We start from the raw sequence: 6,686 nt of genomic DNA on the forward strand, positions 1-6,686 counted from the left end.
ACTGAAGACTGGAGTAATGATGCTGAAAATTCAGCTTTGCATCACAGGAATAAATTTAATTTTAAAATGTACTTTTAAAAAATCAGTTGTAATAATATTCCACAATATTACTGTTTTTACTGTATTTTTGAACAAATAAATGCACCCTTGATGAGCATGAGAGACTTTTCAAAAACATAGAAATCTCACTGTCTCCAAATGTTTGAACAGTCAGTCATTTGTTTTTTATTTATTTATTTATTTATATATTTATCAATGTTTATGCTCTCTTAATATCAATAATAATAAAAAACAAAACACATTTTATATAATTCAATTTGCAGGCTTTATATTAAAAAAATAATAATAAAAAATAACAGTGACTCAACACAAATAATATTGTTATAATACACTCAGGTCTCACCTCCAGGACCTGAAGGAGGTCACTCATAACATCCATTACGAGACGTACCGTGCCAAGAGGCTCAACGATAATGGAGGTCTACATCCCATCTCCTCCTCTGGCCAAGACACACAAGAAAGCAACCTGTGAGGAAACAAATGAGCGGCATAGTAAGGATGCGAGAGAAAACCAAGATTCATCTTGTAATAATTCAGCTGTGCGTGCTCAGAAGATTTCATCGCTGTGGAGGTTTTGTCTTTATTCTCCTTTTAGTCATCATCTCTTGTTGCACAACATTTGAAAATAAGAAAAAGCCTTCCCCAGTTGCTCACTCTGCTGACTTTAGTGAGCGAGTTTGCTCGTGATAATCATGTTCAGGTCTAACATGATGGTAAATAGCCTTGTGCTATAGCATTTGTAATTGGAAATTGCCCAGTGTTGGCATATCACTTGCTCTGTCCTCTACTACTGGAACCTATACTGCCACTGCAGTCTGCAGCTCAATGGGCCTTATTTATTAAAACATTTAGCACACTTTTAGTACCTATGCCAATTAAACATACTCAAGTTATGTGTAAGCCTACTAAATTTTAACACGCAAGTGTTTTAATAAGTATCTCATTTTCTTTGGCCCTGTAAGAGTACAGCAGTGTTTCTTTAAGTACATTAGATTCTCTAGTACTAACTTTTTACCATTGCTGTGTATCTCTGCCAAAACAAGTCTCAGAGGACTTTGAAGTGACCACTGAAGCATATTCCTACAGATCATTCCAAGCAGGTACAGCAGTTTAAATGCATGCCAGGATTTACAGTGGCTAATGTGTTTAAATAAACTTCAGGAGGAAACTGAAAGAGCACTGATTAAAAATGATCAGTGCCTTTAACAAATCAAGAGTTGTGGTTTTGAGGTTTTTCTTGAAGCACATTTTGTATGGACACCCCATGTTTGTGTGAATGAGTATGAAAATTACAAAGCTTTCTCAAAGTTTTGCAGATGGTAATAGTGATTTCTGTCTTCAAATGTGATGGAATTTTTATTTTCATCCCATGTGTGCCAATATTTCCAATTGTGTGTATATGTGTAATTACTTCTACATTCCATCTCACAATATCACTTCATGGAACATTATATATGTAGGAAGTCTACACATACTGATCCTAAATCAGTTCATCTTTTTCATATCACATTTAATTAATGCTGGTGTGGAATAATAAAACACCTTTGAACAATAATTATGAAATATTATTTATATTGTATTTATGTTTTATTTATTATGATGCTTATGTTTTAATTTAATAAACATGTTTGCCATAATTGCCTTGACTTTTTTCGGGTCCAAACACAACTCCGTTTACCAGATGTCTTTTCAGTTCAGTTCATGTTTGTGATTTGTTTCAGTTGTATTGAATAGAACAGAAACAGAGACTGTCATCTCGGCATTTCCCACATTTTGCCTGTAGAGGGAGCTGTATGACTAAAGACTAAATCGAGTCAGTATTCACAGAGTCCAAGTGAGTGGCGCGATTCTGAATCGCCACACAGTGTTGCCAAGTCCGCGTTTTTCCCGCGGAATTGGGCTACTTTAACACTGTTGCCGCGGGATGTTTTTCATGTCCGCGGGTTGAAGCGACCCCAATAACGTGATATTTAGCCCCTGGAATGCTACTTTACCAGGGGAACCCCACCAAAAAAATGTGTATTTTAACCCCACCCTATCCCCCTCCCCCCTCCCCGAGCGCGATTTTTACCGGAGGATCGCCCCTGAAAAGCAATTGGGCTAGTTTTGAGTAGCAACTGGGCGGGTTTTGCTGTGAAAACCTGGCAACCCTGTCGCCACAGCACATCAGTCCACTCTATTCGGTTCACACACCGTTCTACTACTAGTCCATCCGAATTCTCATATGTCATATGTCTCGTGCCTGCCATCGTGTTTCAAAGGCTGTAACTTGGCTTTGACTTGATAAAAACCCTTTTATAAGTGCAGTCACGGCGTTTTTAGATGAATCCTTTAAACTCCCCCTCACTTATCATGTATTAGAGCTATTTGTCTCTTGAGTGTGTTCTATGTAAAACCCAACTGGCGCGGTGACATTTTAACAGACTCTGGCACTCTAAGGTAATTGATTTGAAGTCGGCAACGTTATTTATCGTGGCTTTAGACCAGTGTTACTCATTGCGCGGCTCGCGAGCCTCATGCGCGATACTGCAATACCGTCGTCTTTGTCTCCGCGTGTCGTTTCAGGGTCTTTGTGTCGCTGACTTGGAAAAGGAGGCGGAGCCAAATGTTCTCCCTGCTCTGTTATCTGAGAGAAGTACTTCTCTTTAGTGAGTGTTGGGTAGGTAGTGTAGTGTACTAATGTAGTGAATTTTCAGACCACATTTTACTCTTTAACTTAAATTAATCTAAGTTACCGATCCAGTGGAATCCAACTGAAACCGTTTGAGCTTTAGGTGGAGGGGGAGAACTATGTTTTTTCAGGTAATTAGGTCTAAATATAGCATCTTTAGTAATTTAGTTTTCATGTTTAATTAAGATAAAGTTGTGTACTCAAATATAGACCTTCTCCAGTGAAGCTTATTCTATATTGGTTGCATAAAACGTCTCTGTCATCTTTGTGAGCTCCCCAACAGCTCGCAGGCGGTACTGCAGTTAGTAGACATTTCATACAGAGAAATCCACATGCTGCAAGTCAACAACAAAATGGCTGACCTTCACCAGAACAAAGCCTACTTTCTGATCTGAAAAACAATTTATATAAGCCTGCATATGAGCAGACAAAAGTCCTCCCACGGGTCAAGCTCCCATCCCCCTCACATCTTCCTCCCTCTCCATCACGGTCTCCTTCCCCTTTAATATTTAGTAGCTGTTCGACCAAATAATGGGCATAAGTAAAAACATAAGAGCAATTTAAACTCTAATGATGTTCTGTTCCATTGACGGTTCCCAAACATTGACTAGTACTTCCTGCACTTCTATTCAGCAGCGCCGCAATGCCACCGCTGCAGAATAAACAGTGCGAAACATACAGCATACCAGTACTCCGATTCCCGAACGAATGACTCTTTTGAGTCGGCTCTTTTTTTAGAACCGAACCGAAATATACAGCACAACCAAGGTAGTCCGATTCGCGAACGAATGACTCTCATGAACCGGTTCTGAACCAAAAACAGGTATGGATCAATCGGAGCGATAACTCACTGAAATTACTCACACAAATTATGTTCATGAAATGTTCGAAATGAACCAATACTACGTTTTATTGCCCAATTAAGACTAAATCAGTATACTCTTTGTTCATATGGCAACGCTTATGAGCTTTGTTGTATCGTGGCAGCATTTTTATATGTAGAAAGCTAGTGCTATGAAGCAGATCAGAAAGGATGTAAAACCGAGCACATGCATGCCAGGGTTTGTGAACGATGAGAACAGAAACTCGAGCAATGTTGAACGGCTCTGTAACGGTGGTAGGCACATGATGTCAATACAAATATAATAATTTCGTATTCGCCTCTATTTGCTGATATACTCTCATTTTTGATACATAGGCTATATCAAACCCAAATAAATATTCAACTGAGGAATGAGAACACGGTTGCACCAGTGGAAAAATGAGTCTGACTGTAATCACTGCTGATGGACTGACTCTACGTCAAATTTACTAACGGACATTTTGATTCAACATTGTGAAAACGCGTTACCGAAAACGTTCCTCTACTGGCAGGAGGTGTTTAATTTTCGAATCTCCCGTTGTCCCGCGAAACGCATGTCTCCTCCCCCTGTTGTTGTACCGTTGGAGAGGAGAAGAGAGCGCGAATCACCAAGCAAACTACACTGCAGAGGTGCTGTCAGCCCGCTCTCACTGTAGCCTACAGGCAGTCACCTTGTGCAGCTGTCTGTATGACTGTATGTGATTCCGTTGCGTGACGATAAAGACGTTACTAACAGAATCCGCGTTTTTAAACGTGTATAATACGAAACAGAGACCGTCGTAGTAACATATTTTTGGAGATACCGGTTGTAAGGCGCTCCGACTGATCAAAAGATTGGGTGAGTTTTCACACTTGTTTCTGGAAAATCAATTGTTTGTTCTACTTTTATGATAATATTTGTAATTTTAATATACATTTTAGTGTGATGAATGTATTATTTATATACATTTTATATTGAATTTGGGCTATGTTTATGTTTAAAATTTAGCGTGATTTACCACATAAGGACATCAGGTGTAAACTCATAATGTTACAAACTTCATAAATAAATTAGTCTCTCTAGGCCATTTATGTTGAATTTATACAAGGTGAAATTTAACTTGAGTACATTTTTTGTTTGGGTTTGGTTTTCCAAAGTGATAACTACAGGGCAATTTCTTTCAAACATGGAAAAATCACTTATTTACAAATCCAAAAATTAAAAGGGCTGAACATGTAGACTTATATAATATTTACTTTTTTTTTTTTAAAGTTTGCCAGCTAATATCGGTGTGAATGTATATTGTTCGCAAAAGTGTTGTCACTGATGTCATTGGAGAAATGTAATAATTTGCCAGCCTTTATTAATTTATTCCATTAGTGAAGGTGTCCTATAACAGGGAAATTACTGAGAAAATTAAGTATTATTTGCATGGTCATGTGATTTCAAGATGTCAGCCCCCATTCCATGTAAAGTAAAACAGCTGCAATTATTCTATGGATATTGTTTTTTCCAGAGTCATCATATCATCTATGTACATGCTTTTAAACATAAAAATAGCTTAAAATTGCTACAAAAATGGTGCAAAATTGTATAATTTTTGTACCACTAGTACTGTCACAAAAAAAAAGGATTAAAAAATTGTTTTCAAACAGGTTTCCCACAACACTCTCTCACGACTGCCATTGGTCAGAAAACAGATAGCGCCACCCCACACTTATGCCATTGGTTGAGCCAGTAATTTTAGCCAATAATTTTTGTAGTTTTAAAAAACGAATCCATTTTTAAATGATAAATAAGTAACATTTTTCTGTGTTCTTTCAAAAAATCCTGATATGTCAACTTTATTTGGTGGTTCGGAGCAGGATTACTTTTTCTAAACAGTTTGGAAATGATTATTTTTTGTTTTTGCAATTCCATTCGGTTCTGTTTGTGCTGTAGAAATGACACACTTCATCTTTAAAGATTCAATCTCACAATCATGCCACCTACAAGGACTCTGAATTAAGGATCCACTGAAATGTTATTGTGAGTAATAGGTCTTGCAGTTTTCCAAGTACTGCACTTCATTATTATTTTATTTTGCTTGCGGTCATTAAGTCTTAAAGAGTCATCATATCATCTATGTACATACTTTTAAACATAAAAATAGCTTAAAATTGCTACAAAAATGGTGCAAAATTGTATAATTTTTGTACCACTAGTACTGTCACAAAAAAAAGGATTAAAAAATTGTTTTCAAACAGGTTTCCCACAACACTCTCTCACGACTGCCATTGGTCAGAAAACAGATAGCCCCACCCCACACTTATGCCATTGGTTGAGCCAGTAATTTTAGCCAATAATTTTTGTAGTTTTAAAAAACGAATCCATTTTTAAATGATAAATAAGTAACATTTTTCTGTGTTCTTTCAAAAAATCCTGATATGTCAACTTTATTTGGTGGTTCGGAGCAGGATTACTTTTTCTAAACAGTTTGGAAATGATTATTTTTTGTTTTTGCAATTCCATTCGGTTCTGTTTGTGCTGTAGAAATGACACACTTCATCTTTAAAGATTCAATCTCACAATCATGCCACCTACAAGGACTCTGAATTAAGGATCCACTGAAATGTTATTGTGAGTAATAGGTCTTGCAGTTTTCCAAGTACTGCACTTCATTATTATTTTATTTTGCTTGCGGTCATTAAGTCTTAATATAATATTAATAGCAAGTTGTGTGTATCACTATAGAAAAGCTCAAACAGAATAGCATGACGCTAGCAATGTCAAGATCATTGGTCTGATGACCAGGGAATGGATGAACTGATAAAAAATGGATGTCCTGAATGCAGATCACTTTGAGTTAAAGCATTTACCAAATTAGATTGGGTAAATTAGGCCAGAGGCCTTTAAAAGGTAGGGAACTGTGTGTTAAAGGGGTCATATGATGCGATTTCAATTTTTCCTTTGTCTTTGGAGTGTTACAAGCTCTTGGTGCATAAAGAAGATCTGTAAAGTTGCAAAGACTAAAGTCTCAAATCCAAAGAGATATTCTTTATAAAAGTTAAGAGTCAACCACGCCTACCTAAAACGGCTCGTTCTAACACACCCCCACATATCTACATCACTAT

At 37.1% G+C, this 6,686-nt stretch overlaps 1 protein-coding gene across 1 annotated transcript in view; it reads left to right on the plus strand.

Annotated features, from left to right (window-relative positions):
• Positions 1 to 4,211: 4,211 nt before the first annotated feature.
• LOC107718656 (activating transcription factor 7-interacting protein 1-like) overlaps positions 4,212 to 6,686 on the plus strand; it is a 48,131-nt gene continuing 45,656 nt past the window's right edge. Inside the window, exon 1 of the mRNA XM_016525883.1 lies at positions 4,212 to 4,431. The gene's annotated coding sequence lies outside the window, so the exon portion shown is untranslated. The remainder of the gene's footprint in view (positions 4,432 to 6,686) is intronic.

Source organism: Sinocyclocheilus rhinocerous, unplaced genomic scaffold (genome assembly GCF_001515625.1).
Source record: "Sinocyclocheilus rhinocerous isolate Xijiao unplaced genomic scaffold, SAMN03320098_v1.1 scaffold1334, whole genome shotgun sequence".
NCBI classification, from domain to species: domain Eukaryota; kingdom Metazoa; phylum Chordata; class Actinopteri; order Cypriniformes; family Cyprinidae; genus Sinocyclocheilus; species Sinocyclocheilus rhinocerous.